We start from the raw sequence: 27,210 nt of genomic DNA, 5'->3' as shown, positions 1-27,210 counted from the left end.
AGTCACACTCTGTCCGCCTGGGCAGCCTCACCCTCTGCCCAGGTTCTGAAGGCCGGGCGGAGAATTTGCCTACCCCAAGCTCCCGTGATCAAGTCAGAGCAGGTTTCCTGAAAGAGCATTCCCATTAAAATGAATGGAATTAAAATAGGCTGATCTCTCCTGAAACATGACTTATTTTCTTTTCTAAATGTTTCCGGAGTGTTTACAGAGAATCCTGAGAGTGTAGAAAAGAGAAAAGAGGAGGAAGCATACTTTGACATCAAGGAGGCCGGGGGCTAGAGCGAGGGGGAGGCTTTATATGATTCCATCCTGCCAACCTACAGAAACCAAGCTGAGTGCAGAGAGGGGTGGAATGGGCGTGAATCCTCATGCGTTTCTGCACTGTGATCAAGATCTTTCCGTTGTGTGTGTGCTACTGCTACTGAATTAAGAAGAAGAGTTCCAAAAGGGAAAGACTTGGTATAGGTTTCAGGGACACACTTCACATCCATCAGGAGGGCTGCTATCAAAAAAATCCCAAAGCCCAAAACAAGTATTGGCAGGCATGTGGATAATTGGAACCCCGGCCCACTGTTAGTGGGAGTGTAAAATGGTTCAGCCCCTGCGGAAAACAGTATGGCGGTTCCTCAAAAAATTAAACATGGAATTACCACATGACCCAACAATTCCATTGCTGGATATATACCCCAAAGAAAGCAGGATCGCAAAGAGATATTTGTACTCCCATGCTCACAGCAGCATTATTCACAACAGCCAAAAGGTGGATGTATCCCAAGTGGCCATCACTAGGTGAATGGATAAACAAAATGTGGTCTATACGTACTATGGAATATTATTTGTCCTTAAAAAGGAAGGAAGTTCTGACACATGCCACAACATAGATGGGCCTTGACAACATTCTTCTAAGTGAAGTAAGCCAGCCACAAAAAGATAAATACTGCATGATTCCATTTATATGAAGTGCCCAGAGTAGTCAAATTCACAGAGACAGAAACAAGGAGGGCTGGGGGAGGGGGAGGGGGAGTTAGTGTTTAATTGGGACAGAGTTTCAGTTTGGGAAGTTGAAAAAGTTCTGGAGATGGATGGTGGTGATGGCTGTACAACAATGTGAATGTACTTAATGCCACTGAATTGGACACTTAAGAATGGTTAAAGTGGACAGTTTTATGATATACGTGTTTTACCATAATTAATCTATTCACACACGCACTCACACACACACACACAAACCTTGGGGACAGACCTGTGGGTCTGAATCCCTGTTTCATGGTTTGCCAGAAATATGAGCATGGTCAAATTACTTGACCAGTGTGAGGTTTTGTCATCTGTAAAATGGAGTTGATAATGACGCACTTCTAGGGCTGTTGGAAGGTTGAATGAGACAACTCAGGTAGGGCACTTGGCACAGAGTTTGGTGGATACTAAGTGCTCAATAGTGGTAGCTATTGTATTGTTGAGGCTTCGGGCATCATGGTGGAAGGTCAGCTAGAAGCTGGCCATGGGCAGTCTTGTTTAATGTGTCCTTTTTAACTTGATCTCAAAAATAAAACGATAATTTCCCACCACACGTATTTACATCCGGAAATACACACACCATTAAGACCCACGTGGAGTACAGACAAGCTAACATCTCTAGTCAGCATATTTATTTCATGTATAATTTTGTCTTTTCTGTTTATATATCGGAGTCTTGCTTTACCCTTAGGCAGACTGCATTTAAGGCAGAGATGTTTTGCGTTCACTGACACCGTCAGACATTTGTGTTCTATGAGGGACTGCTGGAATCGCGTCGGAGGTGTTACAGTGGTGTCCACGTGAGCCTCAGAGCAAGGCCTGCAGGAGCGAGTCAGGTCTGTAGTTAGGGCAGCAGCAACGGCAGAGCCCCTCCAGCCCCACACCCCAAGAATCACAGGAACCCTCTAAGTCCGTCCTGTGCTCCCTGCTGCAGCCGCCCGCATGCTGCCCCCGGCGGAGATGCCTGGGAAGTGATCTGACGAGGGCCCAAGGAGGCAAGGGCAAGGAGAAAAGCAGGTGAAAATGCTGGGGAGAGCTACCATGGAGGCTTGAGATCTTTGAGATGGTATTTAGGGATGAAGTATGGCAAAATATGCATGTGTGGTATTGCAATTCCAGCGAATAGTTCCAGAATAGTTGTTCTTAATTGGGGGGGGGGTGAGGTGGGGATTTCACCCTTCTGCTCTGCACCCCCAGGGGACGTGCAACCACATCTGAAAACATTTCTGTTTGTCACAGTCGGTGCCAGGATGTTGGGGGTGTACAGGAGGGTGGGGTGCTTCCTGCAATGTTCAGGACAGCCTCACCGCAAAGGGCTCTCCAGGCTAAAATGTCAACAGGGCCAAGGCTGGGAAATTGTGCTCCAGAACAGCCAGAAGGGATTAAAAGAAATCATTTCCTAGCTGAGAGAAGGAGGAAAGAAAAGAGCCGTTAAAATTGGATGGTCATAGGGACTTCTCTGGTCGTCCAGTGGTTAGGACTCTGCACTTCCACTGCATGGGGCACAGGTTCCACCCCTGGTCGGGGAACTAAGATCCCGCATGCCTGTGGTGAGGCCAAAAATAAACAAAAACAAAGACAAAAAACAAAACACAGTAGAATGTGCCTCATAGTGCTGTTGGGTGGATTAACTGAGATAATTAACACAGTAATACACGGAGCACGGTGCCAGGTCCATTGCAAGCCCTCTGTTAGCTGTTACAGTTAGGATGAGAAAACAGGACGCTGATACATTTATAAAGGCTAAAGGACAGAATAGAGTTCCTTTTACATACAATCAGCTTTTGATGTCTCTGTGGCTCAGAATAATCCTTAAGTTGTTTTTTTTCTAACTGTTCATTTTATTTTATTTTATTGAAGTATAGTTGATTTACAATGTGTTAATTTCAGGTGTACAGCGCAGTGATTCAGTTTTATATATATATGTGTATATATATATATATATATAGATTCTATAGATAGATAGATAGATAGATAGATAGATAGATTCTTTTCCAGATTCTTTTCCCTTAGAGGCTATTGCAAAATACTGAGTATAGCTCCCTGTGCTATACAGTAGATCCTTGTTGGTTATCTATTTTATATATAGTAGTGTGTATATATATGCTTAAGTTGTTTTAAAACTGGACAAAATGTGATTAATTTTCTTTTCCTGTTTCAGGAAATAATAACCCATAGTTGTAATGGCACCAATGAATGCTTACAAAATTAGAAAAGAGGATTCAGGGACTTCCCTGGTGGTGCAGTGGTTAAGAATCCACCTGCCAATGCAGGGACATGGGTTCGAGCCCTGGTCTGGGAAGATCCCACATGCCGCAGAGCAACTAAGCCTGTGTGCCACAACTACTGAGCCTGCGCTCTAGAGCCCGTGAGCCACAACTATTGAGCCCACGTGCCTAGAGCTTGTCCTCCACAACAAGGAGAAGCCACCACAGTGAGAAGCCCGCGCACTGCAACAAAGAGTAGCCCCCGCTCGCCGCAACTAGAGAAAGCCCCTGCACAGCAAGGAGGATCCAATGCAGCCAATAAATAAATAAATAAATTTATTTAAAAAAAAAAGAGGATTCATGAAGAACGAGCCCAAGAAAGAGCATTTAGATAATTTACTGCCAAAGGAAGTTTAAGAACAGGTTTTGTGTTTATGCAAATTCTAGATGCTCAATAAACATTTATTGACAAAGGAGACTAGGAGGTATTTTTTGGAAGAGGAAAAGTAATACGATAAGGGAAGGTTGAGCAGTAAAGAGGAGAGAAATCACTGTGTAGGTGAGACACTGGCTTACAAAATACTGCAGGAGGTTTGAAGCTCTCAAGCAAGGATGCCGAGCAAATGGTTCTTATCCCTGGCTGCACACTGGGGGCATTTTTAAGAATCCTGGTTCTCAGACTGATTAAATCAGACTCTTGGGGGCTGGAGCCCAGGCATCTGTATTTTGGAGTCCCCATTGATTCCAAAGTGCAGCCAAGGTTGAGGGACGATGCTCTAGACCAATTCTTCTCAAAGTCGGATGGCATGAGAGTTGCCTGGGGATTTTATTAAAACTGATTCAGTGGGGTGTGTGTAGGGGGAGGGAACAGAGGCAGGAAACAGGAGGCTAAGATACTGAATTTCTAAGAAATTCCCAGGAGATGTCAGTTTTGCCGTTCTGGGGATCTTATTTGGAGCTGCAAGTCTCACATGCTTTGAAAATGGCTCCATGTAAATAAACATATGTTATCGTTATAAAGTGCTACCGTTCTTCTTTGAGAGGAAATTCACTTGTTCAACAAATGTATAAAAACCTACTATAGGGGACTTCCCTGGTGGTGCAGTGGTTGAGAATCCGCCTTCCAATGCAGGGGACGCGGATTCAATCTCTGGTCAGGCAACTAAGATCCCACATGCCACGGGGCAACTAAGCCCATGCGCCACAACTAGAGAGCCACCGTGCCGCAACTAGAGAGAAGCCCGCGCGCCACAACGAAAGATCCCACATGCTGCAGCAAAGATCGCGCATGCTTCAACTAAGAACTGATGCAGGGACTTCCCCGGTGGCGCAGTGGTTAAGAATCCGCCTGCCAATGCAGGGGACACGGGTTTGAGCCCTGGTCCGGGAAGATCCCACATGCCGCGGAGCAACTAAGCCCGTGTGCCACAACTACTGAGCCCATGAGCCCACGCACTGCAACAAAGAGTAGCCCCCACTCGCCACAACTAGAGAAAGCCCACGCATAGAAACAAAGACCCAACGCAGCCAAAAATAAAAATTAAATTAAAAAAAATAATAATTAATATAAAAAATTTTAAAAAAAAGAACTGATGCAGCCAAAAATAAATATTAAAAAAAAATCCTTGTACTTGATAAAACATTTAGGAAAGATAGAAAAATATAAAGGAGATAATAAAAATCACCATAGTCCCTCCATGCCAAGATAGGCCCTGTTAATAGGCTGATAAATTCCTTCCCCACATGTTTATTCCAGATGTGGATTATGCAGCCTAGACAGCTTTGCTAGCCTACTTGTTCACTTATCATTCTTGCTAAATAACGTTGAATGGGGAAATCAGTTTTCTTAGTCATTCAGGAAAATAGCTCTTCTGTGGTATGAATTCCCATTGGTGGGTCATATCCTTCATTATAACATCCTTTGTTGCTCACCTACGGGGCACAGCATCTGGTAAATGAATTATCCTGTTCTCCAGAGCCTTGTGGCAGGATTGGACTCCATTAGACTCGCTCAAGAGTGATTTTGTCTGTGATAGGAATTAGTTAAGGTAGCTAGAATTTGCTCATTTCCACTCTCGAAATATCCTCGGAAATAAGGAGATGCCAGGCTTTGGAGAGTAGCCTCTATTGCCCCCAAAAGTGCCACCTGTGCGTTTGTAAAATAATGTCGTAATATTTGCTTGACTGACTGCCTAATCTACCCTCGGGACCTTTTCATACTAAATGCTCGTCATTTCTTAAGCTTGCCCTTTCCTTCTCACCTGTCCATTAACATCGAGCCTCCTTAGACAAGTCTATCAGCAAGCCTTTATTGCACGTTGACAGCTCTGGAATTTTAGGAATGGCAATGATCAGGTCCCTAAAGCTTCCTTGGGAGATAACTTAGACTAGAGCTTCATGGTTCAAGGAGCCCATGAGCCCTGGTTCTCGTCCCTGGCTACACGATGGAGTCACCTGCTTTCTTGCTGAGGCTGAGCCTCAGACTAGGTGAATCAGCCTCTCTGAAGATGGGACTCAGGCATGTAGCTTTTAAAGCTCCCCCGACTCCAGTGGGTGCCCAGGGTGGAGAACCAGAGCCATGGAGCACTAATTTTCATCTAATTAGCTGCACCTGAGGATGTTTCTTTAAAAATTAAAATGCCTGAGCCCCACCTGAGAACAAATGAGTCAGACTCTCTGGAAAAGGAGTCCGAGAAACTGTATTTTTTTCATAGCTCCTTCAGATGACCTGATACACAGTTTGGGTTGGGAATCATTGCCATCGCAATCTAGCGAATGAGAAAATCTAGATTTGAACCCATTTTTGGCTCTTTGGCTTTGCAAGCCATGCATGACTGTACGATGATGAGTTACCTCAAGGAGGCCACGTGGGGTAATGGACACAACCCTGGGCTGGGCGTGAAGGACCCTGAAGGCATGACTCATGTCTTGCTCTCTGATGTCAGACAAGTTTCAGAACCTCTCTGGGTCGGGAGCCCCTATCTCTCTACCTATGATTTCTACCAGGCCTTGTGTTTTCAGACTTTCTTTCTTCTTTAATTGATGTTTTACTGGTTTTCATTTGGTGATCAGTATATACGCATGATGATCAATTTCTATATAGTTCTTAACGCAAGTATTGAAAAATTTAAAAGCTATATAATTTTTTTCCAAACAGTTATTCTAGTGACTTTCCAGCTTAAAATTTGGAGACAAATTGTTCTTAAAAAGAGGTTCTGCAAGGACTTTGAGGGCATTCTGCTAAGTGCAATAAGTCAGACAGACAAATATTGTATCATCTCACTTATCTGTGGAATCTTAAAAAAACAGACTTATAGAAACAGAGCAGAGAGGTGATTACCAGGGGCTAAGGAGTGGGGGTAATGGGGAGATGTTAGTCAAAGAGTACAAACTCCCAGTTATAAGATGAATAAGTTCTGGGGATGTAATGTACAGCATAGTGACTACAGTTAACAATACTGTATTATATACTTGAAAGTTGTTAAGAGACTAGATCTTCAATGTTCTTACCACACACACACACACACACACACACACACACACACACAATTATACGAGGTGATAGAGGTTAACTAACCCTACTGTGATAATCATTTTGATACATACGCATGTATCAAATCACCACATTGTACACCTTAAACTCACACAGTGTTATCCCTCAGTTATATCTCAATACAGCTGGAAAAATATAGACCATGATTTTAAAACATTGATAACTTGTTAACTAAAATTCTACTAGGTCATCATTTAATATCATATACACTACATGCTCAAAATTTTCCAATTTTTCACAGCACTTTCACAGCATTATTAGGAAAAGCTGGGCTACTGAGAACAAAGTTGTCACAGAGAGCAACCAATTCTATTAGGAAGAGCAAGGATCAGGGAACAGTTTTATAAATAATTCCACCAAAAGACAACAGGGAGATAAAGTAAGTCATAGAAAATCTTTACAACAAGTTAAATGCATGATTAGGACTTCAAATTGCCATTTGGCTATGCTTCTTGTTACATTAAAAACTTCCAACACACTCTCCCCCCAGCCCCAGCCTATGATCAAAGCCTCCTTTAAATTGATATTTCATTAATTTTTGGTGGTACTGAAAACAACCAACCAGCCGATGAACTCACTTCTTAAAAAATGTATTTATACTTATAAAAAAAATTTTAAGGCATTGAGTGGGTATCCTACTTCTTAAAAGTGTATTTCTAGAACAATTAAAATCTTGCATTTACAAAATAGTTGACAGAACAATTCCTCTGGATTGTACAAGAAGGGGAACACCAGGACAGCTGGTGAGACTCCCTTTATGTTGATCAGATTTGGCTTCTTTCTCCCCTGCTCCACAGAGGCTGGCCTTTCCTTAGCAGCTCTATTTCTGCAGGTGCGTCTTCTTTCATTTCTTGGTTGGTCACTTTGGCTTGTTTTCCTTTTGCATCCCCTTTTCCTTTTGTCTGCATGATTTTTTTTTTTCACATCACCGTTTGCAGGATCAGATTTGGATGACATTTGGTGGATCTCTCCTTGGGCTCGGTATCAGGGAGATTCATTCCAGGACCCCTGGAGATGCCAAAACCCACAGATGCTCAAGTCCCTTATGTAAAGCGGTGTAGTATTTGCATATAACCTACGCATATCCCCCCCACCCCTGTGTACTTTAAATCATTTCTAGATGACTTTTTTTTTTTAACTTCTAGATGACTTTTAATACCTAATACAATGTAAATGTTATGTAAATAGCTGTAAATACAAAGCAAATGCTTTGTAAATAGTTGCTGGATGGCAAATTCAAGTTTTGTTCTGGGGAACTTTCTTGAATTAAAAAAATAATTTTATTTTTGATCTGCGATTGGTTTAATCTGCGGATGTGGAACCACGGATACAGAAGGCCAGCTCTACTGCCTTTTGAGCTGACCTGCTGTCTCTCCTGGGCATCTTGGCAGAGGCTGTGGTGGGGAGCACCTGGGTGTGGGGACAGCACAGCGAGCGCCTTCGCAGAGCTGAGTGGCTGGACATTGCCACTCTTGCCACTCCCGAGCTGCTGGGACTCCTGTTGTCAAACTTTGTAAAAGCACCAGAACTCCTTTTTATTCATGAAATCTTGTGCAGAATCCGACACTTATTAGGGATAGAGACGGAACTGTCTCTGTGAGCTGGGGATGGTCCCGTGGAATGCAGATACATTTAACTTGAAAATCTCACTGCTTTTTCATGCAGTGCTGCAAAGACTTTTACTTGGGAGTATGAAAAATAATAAAAAGCCTTTTAGAGGTTTTTTTCTTCCATAAATGGGAATTACTTGTCCCTTCCACCAATTCTTAGGATTGGAGAAAACAAGGTAAAGGGCGGATGCTGGCAGTGAAGGCTTTGGGAGCTAATGGCTCGTACAGTCCTGACCCTGATGCCAGTGAAGGAGGGGTGCTGGATGGCAGGCCTCATGGGGCGGGGGAGGGCAGCAGCCAAATCTGAAGGCCTAATAGGCACGGATATGGCCCCTGTGTTCCCACGTTTTTTACTTTCTTCAGCCGTAAGTGCGGGTGGAGAACGAGAGGGGCATTTCCTTCTGAGACAGAACGTGGTTGGAATGCAGCTGTGCTCGACCTGGTCACCTTGATGACCCATCAGGTGCTTGGCCCGATAGAAACCACCCACTGAGCCATCCTATTAAGTGACCCAAGACCTTGATTAATGACTACTAATCTGTATTCATTGTTTACCAGCAGGTGAATAAGGCCTTTAATGATACCAGAGAAGAAAACATTTAGGAAAGTACAGGCTAGATGACCGTATGACCTGCAGAGCCTAGACTTTTATCTGGCTGATCGGTTTGGGCTCTGCAGTAAGCGTATCCCCACTTTTTAAAACTAAATTTATTTATTTATTTTTGGCTGCATTCGGTCTTTGTTGCTGTGTGGGCTTTCTCTAGTTCGTTGCGGTGCGCGGGCTTCTCATTGCAGTGGCTTCTCTCGTTGCGGAGCACAGGCTCTAGGCGCGTGGGCTTCAGTAGTTGTGGCATGTGGGCTCAGTAGTTGTGGCTCGCAGGCTCTAGAGCACAGGCTCAGTAGTTGTGGTGCACGGGCTGAGTTGCTCCGCGGTATGTGGGATCTTCCCCGACCAGGGATCGAACCCGTGTCCCCTGCATTGGCAGGTGGATTCTTAACCACTGCACCACCAGAGAAGTCCTGAATTGATTTTACTATTTATCACACAAAAGGGATGTACAACCTTGGAGGATTCCTTTTTTACTTGTGCTTTTGATGTAAAGACTAAGAAATCCAGACCTGGAAGGGGAAAACGATAGTAAAACCAACTATTAGCCTGTGTGGCTTTTTGATGATCAGCCTGAGGGTCGAGCCTGAATTTTCCTTGAATGAGGGTGCCTGTGTTTATACATTTGTTTGCTGAAGCCACAGGCCTCCTGTTTATTAACTCATTCATTAATTTATTTCCTGAGCCCTTTTATGTGCCAGGCATTGTGTTAGAGGCTGAATTTTCCAAGGGGGAGGTCTATTCTTCACACCCGGGGAGACTTGGAAGCCCAAATAGAGTATTTATAGAGTTCACCTTCAGAGTTCAAGAAACACCTAATTTCGTAAAATAAAATATTACTGCTTTTAATTATGCCACGTACATAATAAGAACTCTAAATGCATTTTGGGATAAAGGTAATAGTATTGTGCATGTTTCTCTAGAATAAATCAGGACAAACTCTGGATTGGTTAGATTGTCATGAATCCAAATCATTATCACTTTTTAAACTAAACCCAATCTCTTTGCCAGTTAATTAACAACAATGCATTGCAGTCCGTCATGGTGGGGGGCTTGTCTTCCTGGGACTAACAGCTGACTGACATTTCGGTCGCCCCTGTCCTTTTAGCTCTACTGCAAGAGTAAGAGTCACCACCGACATCTGTGCATTGCTGTGAGGTTTAAAGTCTCATGTCAGAAGGATCTCTAGGCTTCTTCAAGGAAGTATTCGGTAGGTGTATGAAAAACATATTGAATAGCCTTTTCTTTTTTTTTTACATCTTTATTGGAGTATAACTGCTTTACAATGAATAGCCTTTTTGAGCTGTGCAATAAGTTGTCAGTTTTTTGCTTCAAATGATTTCCTGCGAGCTCATGGCCATGTCACAAATAAGAGTGACAATATAAGGCTCGCCCAAGGGCACAGGGGAGGAGGGTGATTCTCTTCACTCCTCTTCTGTCCCCTGGGCTGGCCTGGTGGACCTCCCCTTGTCACTCCACTTTCACTTGACTAGGAGGAAGCGGGTGGAGCGTGGGAGGTGCGGCCAGAGCAGGCTGCCTGCGTGTGTTTCATTTTCAGGAAAGAGGTCTGACTCTCTGTGAGGGAAATTATTCTTCCAGATGAAGGAACCATTTCTGGAAAGGGATACAGATGAAAGAGAGAGAGAGAGAGAGAGGGAGAGAGAGGGAGGGAGGGAGGGAGGGAGGGAGGGAGAGAGGGAGAAAGAAAAAGAAAGAAAAAAGAAAGAAAGAAAAAGAGAAAGAAAGGAAGGGAGAGAGAGAGAGAAAGAAAGGAAGGAAGGAAGGAAGGAAGAAAAGAGGGAGGGAAGAAAGGGAGGGAGGGAAGAAAGGGGACTTCCTTTCTCCTATTCTTAAGGGGAATTCATTCATTCATTTACCATATTTATTAAATTAAAAAAAAAAAACCCCACTTTCCTCTTCTTCCCATAACCGCCATGTTTACTGACTGCTGATTTACCACAGGAACTCTCTCCCACCCCTAATATACTTGTTTTCTCCTGCACTGGGGACCAAGCAAGAAGGGTGTTTAGGTTGAACCCTCTCCCCCACAAGTTTTATGTTCTAAAAATGATAGAACATCCTGATTACTGAAGGTTTCATAAAATGTACAAAGAACCAGAGTGGCTTTTGACCTCTCAATGGCAACTCCACAAACAGAAGACAATGTCCAACCAACACTCAACAGGCAATGGGAACCCTTAGTGGGAAGATGGAGGGAAATTCCACATCAACAGTGGAGAAGCAGGTCTGGAGAGCAATGGGCTCAGATTAGAGCAAGTCAGAAGATTCTAGGGAGGATTTCTTTCTCCCTTTCCCCCTTTCTTCCTTCCTTCCTTCCTCCCTCCCTCTCTGTCTCTTTCTTTCTTTCTTTCTTTCTTTCTTTCTTTCTTTCTTTCTTTCTTTCTTCTTTCTTTCTTGCTTTCTTTCTTTTTGAGGCTGCAATATCTTTTTTAAAAAAATTAATATTTTTGTGAGGTAAAATTGACATATAACATTATATTAGTTTCAGGCATACAACATAATGATTCAATATTTGTATATACTGTGAAATGATCACAATAGGTTGTTGTGTCTAGTTAACAATGTTTTTTTTGTGATGAAGAATTTTGATTTACTTTTAGCACCTTTTTATTCTAATTGAAGTATAGTTGATTTACAATATTGTGTTAGTTTCAGGTGTAGAGCAATATGATTCAGTTTTATATATATATGTGTGTGTTTTTCAGATTCTTTTTCATTATAGGTTATTATAAGATAATGAATATAGTTCCCTGTGCTATATAGTAAATCCTGTTGTTTATTTTATATATAGTAGTATGTATCTGTTAATCCCATACTCCTAATTTATTCCCCCCCCCCTTCCCCTTTGGTAACCGTAAGTTTTTTTCTATGTCTGTGAGTCTGTTTCAGTTTTGTAAATAAATTCATTTGTATTTTTTTTATTTTTAAAATTCTCTCTTTTTAATTGATTAATTAATTAATTAATTTATTTTTGGCTGCGCTGGGTCTTCTTTGCTACCCGCAGGCTTTCTCTAGTTGCGGTGAGCGGGGGCTACTCTTTGTTGCAGTGCACAGGCTTCTCATTGCAGTGGCTTCTCTTGTTGCGGAGCACAGGCTCTAAGCACATGGTCTCAGTAGTTGTGGCTCGCAGGCTCTAGAGTGTGGGCTCAGTAGTTGTGGCGCATGGGCTTAGTTGCTCCGCGGCATGTGGGATCTTCTTAGACCAGGGATCGAACCCGTGTCTGCTGCATTGGCAGGCAGATTCTTAACCACTGCGCCACCAGGGAAGTCCCTGTATTATTTTTTTTTTTTTTAAGAAATTCACGTTCTTTTATTTATTTATTTATTTATTTATGACTGTGTTGGGTCTTCGTTTCTGTGCGAGGGCTTTCTCCAGTTGCGGCAAGCGGGGCCACTCTTCATCGCGGTGCGCAGGCCTCTCACTATCGCGGCCTCTCTTGTTGCAGAGCACAGGCTCCAGACGCGCAGGCTCAGTAATTGTGGCTCACGGGCCCAGTTCTCCGTGGCATGTGGGATCTTCCCAGACCAGGGCTCGAACCCGTGTCCCCTGCATTGGCAGGCAGATTCTCAACCACTGCGCCACCAGGGAAGTCCCTGTATTATTTTTTAGATTCCATATATAAGTGATATCATATGATATTTATCTTTCTCTGACTTACTTTAATCAGTATGATAATCTCTAGGTCCATCCAAGTTGCTGCAAATGGCAGTATTTCATTCTTTTTTATGGCTGAGCAATATTCCATTGTATATATGTACCACATCTTCTTTATCCACTCATCTGTTGATGGACATTTAGTTTGCTTCTATGTCTTGGCTATTTTAAATAGTGCTGCTAAACACTGGGGCGCGTGCATGTCTCTTTTCGAATTATATGTTTTTCTTTTCTGGATATATGCCCAGGAGTGGGATTGCTGGATAATAAGATAACTCTATTTTTAGTTTTTTAAGGAACCGCCATACTGTTTTCCATAGTGGTTGCACCAATTTACATTCCCACCAACAGTGCAGCAGGGCTCCCTTTTCTCCACACCCTCTCCAGCAGCGTTTATTGTTTGTAAATTTTTGGCCATTCTGACTGGTATGAGGTGATACCTCACTGTAGTTTTGATTTGCATTTCTCTAATATCTAGTGATGCTTAGCATCTTTTCATGTGCCTGTTGGCCATCTGTATGTCTTCTGCCCATTTTTTGAATGGGTTGCTTGGGTTTTTTGATATTGAGTTGTATAAGCTGTTTGTGTACTTTGGAAATTAACCCCTTGTCAGTCACATCATTTGGAAATATTTCTCCCATTCTGTAGGTTGTCTTTTTGTTCTGTTTGTGGTTTCCTTTGCTGTGCAAAAGCTTTTAAGTTTGAGTGGGTCCCATTTGTTTATTTTTGCTTTTATTTCTTTTGCCTTGGGAGACTGATCTAAGAAAATATTGCTATGATTTATGACAGAGAATGTTTTGCCTCCTAGAAACTCTTCTAGGAGTTTTATGGTGTCATGTCTTATTTTAAGTCTTTAAACCACTTTGAGTTTATTTTTGTGCATGGTATGAGGGTGTGTTCTAACTTCACTGATTTATAGCAGGCTGTCCAGCTTTTCCAATACCACTTGCTGAAGAGACTGTCTTTTCTCCATCATATATTCTTGCCTGCTTTGTTGAAGATTAGTTGACTGTAAATGTATGGGTTTACTTCTGGGCTGTCTATTCTGTTCCATTGATCTATTATGTCTGTTTTTGTTAGCAACTTTCAAATATACAGTACAGGATTACTAACTATAGTCACCAAGCTGTGCATTCCACCCCCATGACTTATTTATTTTATAACTAGAAGATTATATCCTGTGACCCCCTTCACCCATTTCACCCACCCTCATCCCCCCACCAGGAGGGATTTCTTCAAGCAGATGAAATTAATAGAATACCTGATACGAATGTTTGTGTTGAGAAGATATTTACTCAACTCAGGATGAGTTTGGGAATAAATTAATGATAATTACCAACAACTAAGCAAAGGCAAAAAAATAAAAAATAGAAAGACAGTTATTAACTCTGGGAGGAGTGGAAGTTCTAAAGGAAAAGTCTATAATAATTTTACTACTTAAAAAAAAACAACACAGCAGCATTATTCACCATGTCCAAAAGGTGGAAGCAACCCAAATGTCCATCAGCTGATGAGTGGATAAACAAAATGTGCAGTAGATATACTGTGGAATATTATTCAGCCTTAAAAAAAAGAATGAGGGCTTCCCTGGTGGCGCAGTGGTTGAGAGTCTGCCTGCCAATGCAGGGCACACGGGTTCGAGCCCCGGTCTGGGAAGATCCCACATGCCGCGGAGCAACTGGGCCCGTGAGCCACAATTGCTGAGCCTGCGCGTCTGGAGCCTGTGCTCCGCAACAAGAGAGGCCGCGATAGTGAGAGGCCCGCGCGCTGTGATGAAGAGTGGCCCCCACTTGCCGCAACTGGAGAAGGCCCTCGCGCAGAAACGAAGACCCAACACAGCCATAAATAAATAAATAAATAATTTAAAAAAAAAAAAAAAAAAGAATGAAATTCTGTCACATGCTACAACATGGATGAACCTTAAAGACATTATGCTCAGTGAAACAAGCCAAATACAAAATAACAAATACTGTGTGATTCCACTATATATGGTACCTAGAATAGTCACATTTATAGAGACATATAGTAGAATACAAGTTCCCAGGGGCTGAGGGTGGGTAGGGGGAGAGATTTGTTAGTCTTTTTTTTTTTTTTTTTAACAAATGCCAAACATATGTAGAGACCTTGACAGTTTACAAAATCCATGTCTATTACACCTTTGTTTCTCACACCAACACTTTTTTAAAAAATTAATTAATTAATTAATTTATTTTTATGGCTGTGTTGGGTCTTCGTTTCTGTGCGAGGGCTCTCTCCAGCTGCGGCGAGCGGGGACCACTCCTCATCGCGGTGCGCGGGCCTTTCACTATCGCCGCCTCTCTTGTTGCGGAGCACAGGCTCCAGACGCGCAGGCTCAGTAATTGTGGCTCACGGGCCCAGTTGCTCCGCGGCATGTGGGATCTTCCCAGACCAGGGCTCGAACCCGTTCCCTGCATTGGCAGGCAGATTCTCAACCACTGCGCCACCAGGGAAGCCCAGTTTGTTAGTCTTTAATGGGTACAGTCTCTGTTTGAGATGATGGAAAAGTTCTGGAGGTGGGTGGTGGTGATAGTTGCACAACTTTGTGAATGTACTTAATGCCACTGAACTGTACACTTAAAAACAGTTTAAAGAGTGAATTATATGTTATATGTATTTTTTTCACAATTAAAAAAAAACACCTTGTCAGTTCCTGTACAAATGAATTGGATTATAATTATTTTTCTCATACTGATAAATATCAGATTTTTAACATTCAGGTGTTAAGGATCTCACTCTCATTTTCAAAACTAGGTACAAAAGCTATCTGTTTCTTTAAGAATTGCATACCTCTATTTAAAAGAACTATTATTAGAAATCTATATTCTAAAAAATAGGTCTTCCAGTGATAACATCTATGCCTTAAGATTGTACGTCTCTTTTATATTTATTTATTTATTTATTTATTTATTTATTTATATGGCTGTGTTGGGTCTTCGTTTCTGTGCGAGGGCTTTCTCTAGTTGTGGCGAGCGGGGGCCACTCTTCATCACGGTGCGCGGGCCTCTCACTATCGCGGCCTCTCTTGTTGCGGAGCACAGGCTCCAGACGTGCAGGCTCAGTAATTGTGGCTCACGGGCCTAGTTGCTCCGCGGCATGTGGGATCTTCCCAGACCAGGGCTCGAACCCGTTCCCTGCATTGGCAGGCAGACTCTCAACCACTGCGCCACCAGGGAAGCCCCAAGATTGTACGTCTCTTGTAACACATAATTTCTAATATAAAAAAACTGACCACACTATATATATATATATATATATATATATATATATATATATATAGCTTAAAAATTACCTTTTTTTAACTTTATATTTTGCCTTCTGTCTATATAAACACACCCATTTTCTTTAAATGTTTAAAAATTTTATATTTACACACCCATTTTCTTTAACATTTATCTTTAATGATAACTCTGAGATCAAGATGTATTTTTTTGTCTTATTTATTTATTTATTATTTATTTTAACATCTTTATTGGAGTATAATTGCTTTACAATGTTGTGTTAGTTTCTGCTGTATAACAAAGTGAGTCAGCTATACATATACATATATCCCCATATCCCCTCCCTCTTGTGTCTCCCTCCCACATTCCCTATCCCACCCCTCTAGGTGGTCACAAAGCACGGAGCTGATCTCCCTGTGCTATGCGGCTGCTTCCCACTAGCTATGTGTTTTATATTTGATAGTGTATATATGTCCATGCCACTCTCTCACTTCATCCCAGGTTACACTTCCCCCTCCCCGTGTCCTCAAGTCCATTCTCTATGTCTGCGTCTTTATTCCTGTCCTGTCCCTAGGTTCTTCAGGACCATTTTTTTTTTTTTTTTTTTAAGATTCCATATACATGTGTTAGCGTACGGTATTTGTTTTTCTCTTTCTGACTTTCTTCACTCTGTATGACAGACTCTAGGTCCATCCACCTCACTACAATTAAGTCAATTTTGTTTCTTTTTATGGCTGAGTAATATTCCACTGTATATATGTGCCACATCTTCTTTATCCATTCATCTGTCGATGGACACTTAGGTTGCTTCCATGTCCTGGCTATTGTAAATAGTGCTGCAATGAACATTGGGGTACATGACTCTTTTTGAATTATGGCTTTCTCAGGGTATATGCCCAGTAGTGGGATTGCTGGGTCATATGGTAGTTCTATTTTTAGTTTTTTAAGGAACCTCCATACTGTTCTCCATAGTGGCTGTATCAATTTACATTCCCACCAACAGTGCAAGAGGGTTCCCTTTTCTCCACACCCTCTCCAGCATTTATTGTTTCTAGATTTTTTGATGATGGCCATTCTGACTGGTGTGAGGTGATACCTCATTGTACTTTTGATTTGCATTTCTCTAATGATTAGTGATGTTGAGCATCCTTTCATGTGTTTGTTGGCAATGTGTATATCTTCTCTGGAGAAATGTCTGTTTAGGTCTTCTGCCCGTTTTTGTATTGGGGTGTTTGTTTTTTTTTGATATTGAGCTGCATGAGTTGGTTGTATATTTTGGAGATTAATCCTTTGTCAGTTGCTTCATTTGCAAATACTTTCTCCCATTCTGAGGGTTGTCTTTTCGTCTTGTCTATGGTTTCCTTTGCTGTGCAAAAGCTTTTAAGTTTCATTAGGTCCCATTTATTTATTTTTGTTTTTATTTCCATTTCTCTAGGGGGTGGGTCAAAAAGGATCTTGCTGTGATTTATGTCATAGCGTGTTCTGCCTATGTCTTCCTCTAAGAGTTTGATAGTGTCTGGCCTTACATTTAGGTCTTTAATCCATTTTGAGTTTATTTTTGTGTATGGTGTTAGGGAGTGTTCTAATTTCATTGTTTTACATGTAGCTGTCCAGTTTTCCCAGCACCACTTATTGAAGAGGCTGTGTTTTCTGCATTGTATATTCTTCCCTCCTTTATCAAAGATAAGGTGACCATATGTGTGTGGGTTTATCTCTGGGCTTTCTATCCTGTTCCATTGATCTATATTTCTGTTTTTGTGCCACTACCACATTGTCTTGATTACTGTAGCTTTGTAGTATAGTCTGAAGGCAGGGAGCCTGATTCCTCCAGCTCCGTTTTTCTTTCTCAAGATTGCTTTGACTATTCGGGGTCTTTTGTGTTTCCATACAAATTGTGAAATTTTTTGTTCTAGTTCTGTGAAAAATTCCATTGGTAGTTTGATAGGGATCGCATTGAATCTGTAGATTGCTTTGGGTAGTATAGTCATTTTCACAATGTTGATTCTTCCAATCCAAGAACATGGTATATCTCTCCATCTGTTGGTATCATCTTTAATTTCTTTCATCAGTGTCTTATAGTTTTCTGCATACAGGTCTTTTGTCTCCTTAGGTAGGTTTATTCCTAGGTATTTTATTCTTTTTGTTGTAATGGTAAATGGGAGTGTCTCCTTAATTTCTCTTTCAGATTTTTCATCATTAGTGTATAGGAATGCAAGAGATTTCTGTTTATTAATTTTGTATCCTGCTACTTTACCAAATTCATTGATTAGCTCTAGTAGTTTTCTGGTAGCATCCTTAGGATTCTCTATGTATAGTATCATGTCAACTGCAAACAGTGACAATTTTACTTCTTCTTTTCTGATTTGGATTCCTTTAATTTATTTTTCTTCTCTGATTGCTGTGGCTAAGACTGCCAAAACTACGTTGAATAATAGTGGTGAGAGTGGGCAACCTTGTCTTGTTCCTGATCTTAGAGGAAATGGTTTCAGTTTTTCACCATTGAGAACGATGTTGGCAGTGGGTTTGTCATATATGGACTTTATTATGTTGAGGTAAGTTCCCTCTATGCCTACTTTCTGGAGAGTTTTTTATCATAAATGGGTGTTGAATTTTGTCAAAAGTTTTTTCTGCATCTATTGAGATGATCATACGGTTTTTATCCTTCAGTTTGTTAATATGGTTTATCACATTGATTGATTTGCATATATTGAAGCATCCTTGCATTCCTGGGATAAACCCCACTTGGTCATGGTGTATGATCCTTTTAATGTGCTGCTGGATTCTGTTTGCTAGTATTTTGTTGAGGATTTTTGCATCTATGTTTATCAGTGATATTGGCCTGTAGTTTTCTTTCTTTGTGACATCTTTGTCTGGTTTTGGTATCAGGGTGATGGTGGCCTCGTAGAATGTGTTTGGGAGTGTTCCTCCCTCTGCTATATTTTGGAAGAGTTTGAGAAGGATAGGTGTTAGCTCTTCTCTAAATGTTTGATAGAATTTGCCTGTGAAGCCATCTGGGCCTGGGCTTTTGTTTGTTGGAATATTTTTAATCACAGTTTCAATTTCAGTGCTTGTGATTGGTCTGTTTATATTTTCTATTTCTTCCTGGTTCAGTCTCGGAAGGTTGTGCTTTTCTAAGAATTTGTCCATTTCTTCCAGGTTGTCCATTTTATTGGCATATAGTTGCTTGTAGTAATCTCTCATGATCCTTTGTATTTCTGCAGTGTCAGTTGTTACTTCTCCTTTTTCATTTCTAATTCTATTGATTTGAGTCTTTTCCCTTTTTTTCATGATGAGTCTGGCTAACAGTTTATCAATTTTGTTTATCTTCTCAAAGAACGAGCTTTTAGTTTTATTGATCTTTGCTATTGTTTCCTTCATTTCTTTTTCATTTATTTCTGGTCTGATCTTTATGATTTCTTTCCTTCTACTAACTTTGGGGTTTTTTTTGTTCTTTCTCTAATTGCTTTAGGTTTAAGTTTGGGTTGTTTATTTGAGATTTTTCTTGTTTCTTGAGGTAGGATTATATTGCTATAAACTTCCTTCTTAGAACTGCTTTTGCTGCATGCCACAGGTTTTGGGTCATCGTATTTTCATTGTCATTTGTTTCTAGGTATTTTTTGATTTCTTCAGTGATCTCTTAGTTATTTAGTAGTGTATTGTTTAGCCTCCATGTGTTTGTATTTTTTACAGTTTTTTTCCTGTAATTGATACCTAGTCTCATAGCATTGTGGTTGGAAAAGATACTCAATACAATTTCAATTTTCTTAAGTTTACCAAGGCTTGATTTGTGACCCAAGATATGATCTATCCTGGAGAATGTTCCATGAGCACTTGAGAAGAAAGTGTATTCTGTTATTTTTGGATGGAATGTCCTATAAATATCAATTAAGTCCATCTTGTTTAATGTGTCATTTAACGCTTGTGTTTCCTTATTTATTTTCATTTTGGTTGATCTATCCACTGGTGAAAGTGGGGTGTTAAAGTCCCTTACTATTATTGTGTTACTGTCGATTTCCCCTTTTATGGTAAGATGTATTTAATATTAAGTCCCTCTTATAAGACAAGTCCTTCTGTAGTTAAAAAAGAGGTTTAAAAACCCTCCTTTTGTGTATTACATTTTTTCTCAGGGATACATTAAATAGGAATACTGATTTTTGTTTTAAGAACACAGTAATTCCAGTTTTAAATCCTTAAATTCTTTTTTTCCTTGTTCAGTAAAGAAAAGTAAAAGCTTGTTTAGAGATGATAGCTGACATCTCTTCTGAGTGCCTGGGTGGGAAAAGACTCAGATGCTTTCCTAGATTCTGCCTGGAGCCAAACACTAAGCAGTTACAACTCCCAGGGGCCGTCAGGCAGGTTTAACGAGAGTGACGTGTAGCTCTCCACACCCACCTCCGCAAGACAGAACAGCTTCAGGGTTTGCTGAAACTGCTTCGGAACTCTGCTGTAACTTTTTCTGAGTGTGAAACGTTTCTGGCTGATGGCAGCAAGGTTTAAATGTTTCAGTTTAAATTTTGCAAATCATTAAAAAAGAAAACGCACAAGGGGCTTCCCTGGTGGCGCAGTGGTTGAGAGTCTGCCTGCCAATGCAGGGAACGGGTTCGAGCCCTGGTCTGGGAGGATCCCACATGCCGCGGAGCAACTGGGCCCGTGAGCCACAACTACTGAGCCTGCGCATCTGGAGCTTGTGCTCTGCAACAAGAGAGGCCGCGACAGTGAGAGGCCCGCGCACCGCGATGAATAGTGGCCCCCGCTCGCCGCAACTAGAGAAAGCCCTCGCACAGAAACGAAGACCCAACACAGCCAAAAATAAATAAATAAATAAATTAATTAATTAAAAAAAAAAAGAAAACGCACAAATCAAATCAAGTTAGATTTGTTGTCAAGGGCATTGATTTACGGCAGAAGAAACAATCCTCTATACTCTCCTCTTGATTTTGTATGACTTTTTCTTGAACCCAACTCTTGCTAAAGGGAAGCTAGGGCTAAGGAAGGATCGCTGGGAAGGCCCTACAAGGACTTGCCTGCACCCTTTGGGGCAGGACTGTTTTCCTAAACATCGTTTGGTGATGGTCGTAGCTGCCTTCCATGAAGGATTGCTCCCCCCTCCAGCCCTGCCTCGCCCTCCCGCACTTGTTTCCCATCCACAGGGGGCTGCTGTTTGCCATTAATGTGAAAATTCTAGAAGAGGGGTGGATCGCTTGCATGGAAACCTCCAGCATCTGCCCCTTGCCACTTTTACAAAGCCTTTTTAAAAAAACAAACAAACCCCCCCCCCCAAAAAACAAACAAAACGAAACAACAAAATAGTATGCATTTTTTAAAGCAAAGCTAACAAGACATTTTAAATGGGGTTGGAAAATACTCATGACATAATGCTAAATTAAGACGCTGGATACGGATCTTTATAGAGAATCTGACATCAGTTAGGTGAAAAATTCATTGAAAAAAAAAACTGGAAGGAAATGTACAAAAAATGCTTAGTGTTAGTGCTCTTGTTTGGATGGTACCTTATAGATGAAATTTTCTTACCTGTTTCTTACATTCCCTTCTACCTTTTCTGAGTATCCTACAGCAAACATACATACTTTTATAATCGGTGGGGGGGGAACCCCAACTTTAGACTCATCCTTCTAAGCAAGTCTCCTACTTGATTTGCTAGCAAACTTTCAGCTCTAATCTAGGTTTGCCCTCACAGGCTGAGACCTGGACAAGAAATGCAAATTCTCATGGCCTGTTTTCTCTGTGTACAGTGAGGAGTTTGAATAGAGTTTCTTCCTGTTGATCTGTAATCTTACCAAGTCTCTGACAAAATTAAACTATTGCAACCTTAGATGAGGAGAGTCAGTTGAAGCTGAGGATGGTTTTGTCATTTTTTCTCTCCTAGCTCCTGCTCTATTTAGATGCTCACTTTTTGTGTTTTTGTAATACTGCAAGTTGATTTATGCTTCATATTTTGTCTCCTGCTTTAGATGTCAACATAACTGAAGACAGGAACTTATTCTTTAAACTCCCTTATGTGGACACTTCTCTCTGCATCAGGGAAACAATGTATGTGCAATAAATCTAATAAATCTTTCATGATGATAAAATGGCAATCTTACTTCTACCTTACTCTTCCATTTGTATAGAAGAGTATTTGTATGGAACTTGTTATTGCCTGTGAATGTCTACAGTTTTGAAGGATGGTCACTTCAGACACTAGGTGACATTTGGTTTGCACTACACTCTACCCGAAGTTAGATGTCAGATCATTTATGGCTTCATTTCTATTCTGACTTTATGTTGTTTGTATATGAATCTCTAGTTTCACTTTTTTCTAAATGATGGAGGCTATATTAAAAACAGAACAAAACAAACAACCAAACCAAAACAAAAACATGCCCTGTGATTTGAGGATGCCAAGAGAGACAATCACCTCACCTATAGAAATATGGTTAAAAATAATAAGAGTAGTTTTTTTTTGATGTACCTTCTACAAAGCGTGCTGATTACTTTATAGTCACTGTGTTTCCAGACATCCTATGTGTCTAGTGTAGGAAAATAACAATTGATCAGATAGTTTCTTGGTTTCAAATTAAGACCAATCATTGGTCAGAAAGATATTCTTTCATGCCTGATTGGACAGGAATTCTGACATAGTGGAAAGGGCATGAGGCTGGAAACAGAATTCTGACATTTTAGATATTAAGTAGCTCAGGGAAGTTTCTTAACCTTTCTGGGACTCGCTGTTTTCTTTTATTAAAATGTGGCTTTTGGTTTATACGGCTCTTCCGTCGGGGAAATGCTCCAGAGCCCAAGTGCAGTGGGTGGGGACGGGGCTCCCAGCAGGGCACAACCAGTCTGCCCCCCATGATCTGTTTTAGCTACTGGGTTTCACTGGTAGAAGGAGTTCCAAGACTCTCAATGTTTTGAAAACAATTTGTATAAAAGTTCTTGAAAGCAGCTTTCGTTTCTGAAATTCTTTATGGAATATAAATTTTGAATTCTTTCGGTAAAGGCTGAATAGCGATTCATAATTTTCTTCATGGAGCTATTAGCACAATATACATCCATGTGGTATTGGCTAATAACAGGGTTTACCAGCAGCAATGTGTATCTGACTTTGTAGAAATTTGAGTACGTGTTCCAATCCCAACATGGTAGAAGGACAGTCTACTCACAATGAGAGTCCCTCACAAGCATAAGCTTAAAAAATTCCTTTGAGAGTATATTTTAAAGTTTAGCTTATTTGGCTCCTGTATTCTATTCAGTGACTGTGTGCTTGCCCAACAAAATTAAGGGGAGTTATTGTTTAGCCTGGTGGGTTAGAAGTCACTTGGCTAAGTGTATCCCATACCTGTGCATCCATCATCCACGCCCTTAACTTCCAGCCTCCCTATCTTGCAAACTTGGGCTCTTAATGAAAAAGAAGATCTGGCAGGAAAGTATAGATGAATCTCCAGTATCTATGCTATCCAATTAAATGTAGTCAAAAAACATACTCAAAACACAAAAGATGGACTTCCCTGGTGGTGCAGGGCTTAAGAATCCACCTGCCAATGCACATGTTCGAGCCCTGGTCCGGGAAGATCCCACATGCCGCGGAGCAACTAAGCTCGTGCGCCACAACTACTGAGCCTGTGCTCTAGAGCCCGCGAGCCACAACAACTGAGCCCGCGTGCCGCAACTACTGAAGCCCGCGCTCCTAGAGCCTGCGCGTGCTCCGCAATGAGAAGCCACCGCAATGAGAAGACTGCGCACTGCAACGAAGAGTAGTCCCTGCTCGCCGCAACTAGAGAAAGCCCGTGCGCAGCAGCGAAGACCCAACACAGCCAAAAATAAATAAATAAAATAAATAAATTTATTAAAAAAAAGAAAAAAAAATCCCACAAAGGATAGCATGATTTATTGGATATTATCTGTGCCAAAACAATGGGACAACTCATCAGTACAGAAACAGAAAATGTATTTGAGATGTTTCTATCAGCTATTCAATTTCTGAAAAGTTAATCACCCTTCTCTGGCAAAAACGAAAAACTACTACAAACAAAGAAATTCTTCTGTCCCTGAAGGACACTTGAACCAAGGAAAATAAAGAGAGTTCTGGGCTAATGTATATATTTCACAAACACTTTCCCATTTCTGAAATGGAATTTCTGTGGTTTATGAAACTGCTTTCTTCATTCAAAGCTTTGAATAGTTTCAACAACTTTAGGAGAGATCAATCTTATTTTTATAATATTGAGAACACAGATTTTATGATTTCTGGAAGATTCTAATTTATTCATACAAATGGAAAAATAAGAAAGTAAAAAAAATATATATTTATTTATTTTTACAGTTCCAGTCCTAGTGTCTGTAGTTCTGATTTGTTAAAATACTACTTCCCTGGGAATTCCCTGGCAGTCCAGTGGTTAGAACTCAGCGCTTTCACTGCTGGGGCCTGGGTTCGATCCCTGGTCGGGGAACTAAGATCCCGCAAGCTGCATGGTGAGGCCAAAAAAAAAAAAAAAGATAAAAGAAAAAAAAATACTGCTTCCCTGGCAGGCAGAACAGGTATTTTAGCTCACAGGCTGTAAATCTTTTCTATGGTAAAGCATTATCATTTACCAACAAAGAGATAGGAGAGAGTTCCCATAGGATTTTGAGCAAGTAAATGGTTCTTAATCTCACTGAAATCAAGGTGCTCTGTTTCATTTAAAAAATATGTTCAGGATACAACTGATGCCTCTTTCCTCACTGCAAGGTCATTTTTAAGTTCAGCCAGAGAGAAAGTGACTTGTCAGTGATGTGTCTCTAAAAGTACAAGGGCAGGCATCTACAAGTGGCAGGGAAAAAATAGCTGACCTTAGGTCAGCTAGCAAGGACTTTGCCAGACGTTGGACTCTAAACTGTAGAAACCTAGTTGTAAGAAAAAAGCTACTTTTCAACCCCTCTGCTGTGCCCCACAACTCTGAAGACCTACCTTTATAACAGCAGACCTAACATTATATTGCAATTATTTGTTTTCCTACAGATATCCTACAGAGAGTGACCAGCAGTGAGCCTGCTGTGTGACACAGTAGATGCTTAATAACTGCTTGAGTGAATGTTAAATGTCTCCAAGGGGGAGTTATACTGAGTCATATGTGGGGTAAAGACAGAAGCACTAGAGCTAAAAATTTCACACCCAGCAAAGAGCTTTTGGTTTAATGAGCGGTGCCATTGCTTTATATGTTTCCAAGAATGTTCACCTATTTTATCTCACTTGATCCTCACTGTAGGTCTGGAAAGTTGGCAGGACAAGTATTATTTCCATCTAGCACCTGAGGAGATGGAGCTCTTCCCAAGTAAATTGCAGCATATCAGAGGATGGTCTTCTGATCCCCAGCCTTCACTGGGGGGCCTCTTGGGAGACAATTTAGACAACGAAGGCATGTATGTCTGGATTCCATCTGTCATGTCGATCTTTTATTTCATCCTCCTATCTTCCTTAGAGAAAGGTAAATGAAAGTCATTGTCTTCCCAGACCTGGCATGTTTGGCTAGCTGGAAGTCGGTCGCCTTCTTGGGAACATCTTAAGGAGAACAGGAAGCAGTAAGGTAGGCGGGGAAGCATCGGGCAGCCAGAAATGTGTAATCGGTGGGCTGTGCTCTTCACCTCTACCCCTGTTTTGTAAACAGCTCTGCGAGTCTGGGTGATGTTTAGGTCTGTGTGTAGCTGGAGTCCTGACTACCTAGTGGGGGCTCTCAGAGGGACCCCTTGGCTGAGTACAGCTTTCGCCACCACTGGGAGGTGGCTCATAGGTGTGTGCTGTGTTTAAGGAGAATTCTACTGTGCAATTGTATGACCTTCTATTTACACATTATTGGACTGAAGGAATCCCTGAATTTTTAAAATTGAAGTTTTACTATAATGTTTTCAAGGACATTCTGTGTATATTCCAAAGTCTAGCATTGGTCCTTCTGTATAGGAGGTTATAACTACTTGCTGAATAAATGAGGTGCATAGAAGTATTTTGCATATTTTGGACTGACACCCCAAAAGGCTTCCCCTCCGCCGACCCGTGAATATCTGGGCCATTTGTGCTGATGCTGACTTCCAGCCATTGATTCAATTTCAGAAGAAACACCATTCTTGTCTATACATCAGTGTTTGTGAAATCATTTGAACACTTTATCACATTTGCCTTTACTAGAAGAGAAAACTGAGAAAATGATGGGAATTATTGAGTGCTAACAGTGGTAAACTTTCATCTCATGGTATCTTTGACTCCTTGGATTTAGGCTGGTCAACTCTGTGGACCATTGTGGAGAAAAAGGACATTTTGTCAAAGATTTCTCCCTAAAATTTGAGGTGTAACTTGGGGTGCTATGATCTGGGACCTTTTAGAGAACTCCCTCCACTCCCTTTACAACATGCAATTATAGTTTGATTTTTGTTCTTTTCAGTTTATAAACATTTCAGAAGTATACAGTATAAGAAGGTGAGTTAACTGTCATTGTTTAGGGAGATGACAAATGTTTATTATAAAGATATTTAAATGGTGTTTATTAAAGAGTAATTGAACAGTTTCTCCAAATCATAAAAACAGCTTTTTATGGATGTTGTGACTGGTTCTGGATCTAAACCCGAGTCACAGAGGCTGCGGTGTTGTTCGCACGCAGCCATTAATTGGGAGGGGCCCTAGATCAGGTGGCTGGAGTGTTCTGGCTCTGAGTTACTCAGCTGTACCCAGTAGATGATCTCTGCTCAGGGTTCTCTGCTGCTCTCAGGTAGACTGAAGTCACAGGAAGGCCACCACCACTGACTTGTGGGAAAAGCTGCTTCAAAAGGGATGGGTCCGGGGAGAAGGGGAGAAGGTGCTCAGGGGCACGCAAGAGAGGAGTGGTCCCAAGGTTTTTTAATAAAATTTGGAAGCGGTCTGGGGTCGAAGTTTTTGCCATTTCTCGTTTAAAATGACTGACCATCACCAGGCAAAATAAAAGACACTGCAATTTACAGTTTCCTGTTACCCTGTGGAAACTGACTGCAGTGGATTCCTCTTTGTCTTCATGCTAAAGAGATTAGTTATTTCCAGTGAAGACTTCTCCAGAAAGCGGTGGTTCTGGGTAAAAATCGTTTTACACGTCGGAAAACAGACTTCTGAGGCAATTTTCTGAATTACCGGAATAAAAGAAAATTCGAAAAAAAGTCTCCGAACAAACCCTCCTCACCTAAGCATTCTCTCCTCAACTGTTTCTAGCCAGAGCTTGGCTGGCACCGTTTTCAGGGATACGCAGAAGTAAAAGTTTAGTAAGTAACTGTCCAATCGAATGACTCATTTTTTAGCCTATTTCCGCC

General features: G+C 41.2%; 1 long non-coding RNA gene across 1 annotated transcript; it reads left to right on the top strand.

Moving 5' to 3' along the window:
• On the top strand, positions 1-23,230 carry LOC309608231. Its single transcript, XR_014232755.1, has 3 exons — positions 1-2,031; positions 10,100-10,201; positions 21,879-23,230. It is a non-coding gene; the product is annotated as an uncharacterized lncRNA (long non-coding RNA).
• The last annotated feature ends 3,980 nt before the right edge of the window (positions 23,231-27,210 follow it).

This window comes from Balaenoptera borealis, assembly GCF_965194805.1.
Source record: "Balaenoptera borealis genome assembly, chromosome: 12".
Classification (NCBI taxonomy): domain Eukaryota; kingdom Metazoa; phylum Chordata; class Mammalia; order Artiodactyla; family Balaenopteridae; genus Balaenoptera; species Balaenoptera borealis.
Note: the sequence above shows the minus strand (reverse complement) of the source record. Positions and strands in the feature narration are given on the sequence as shown.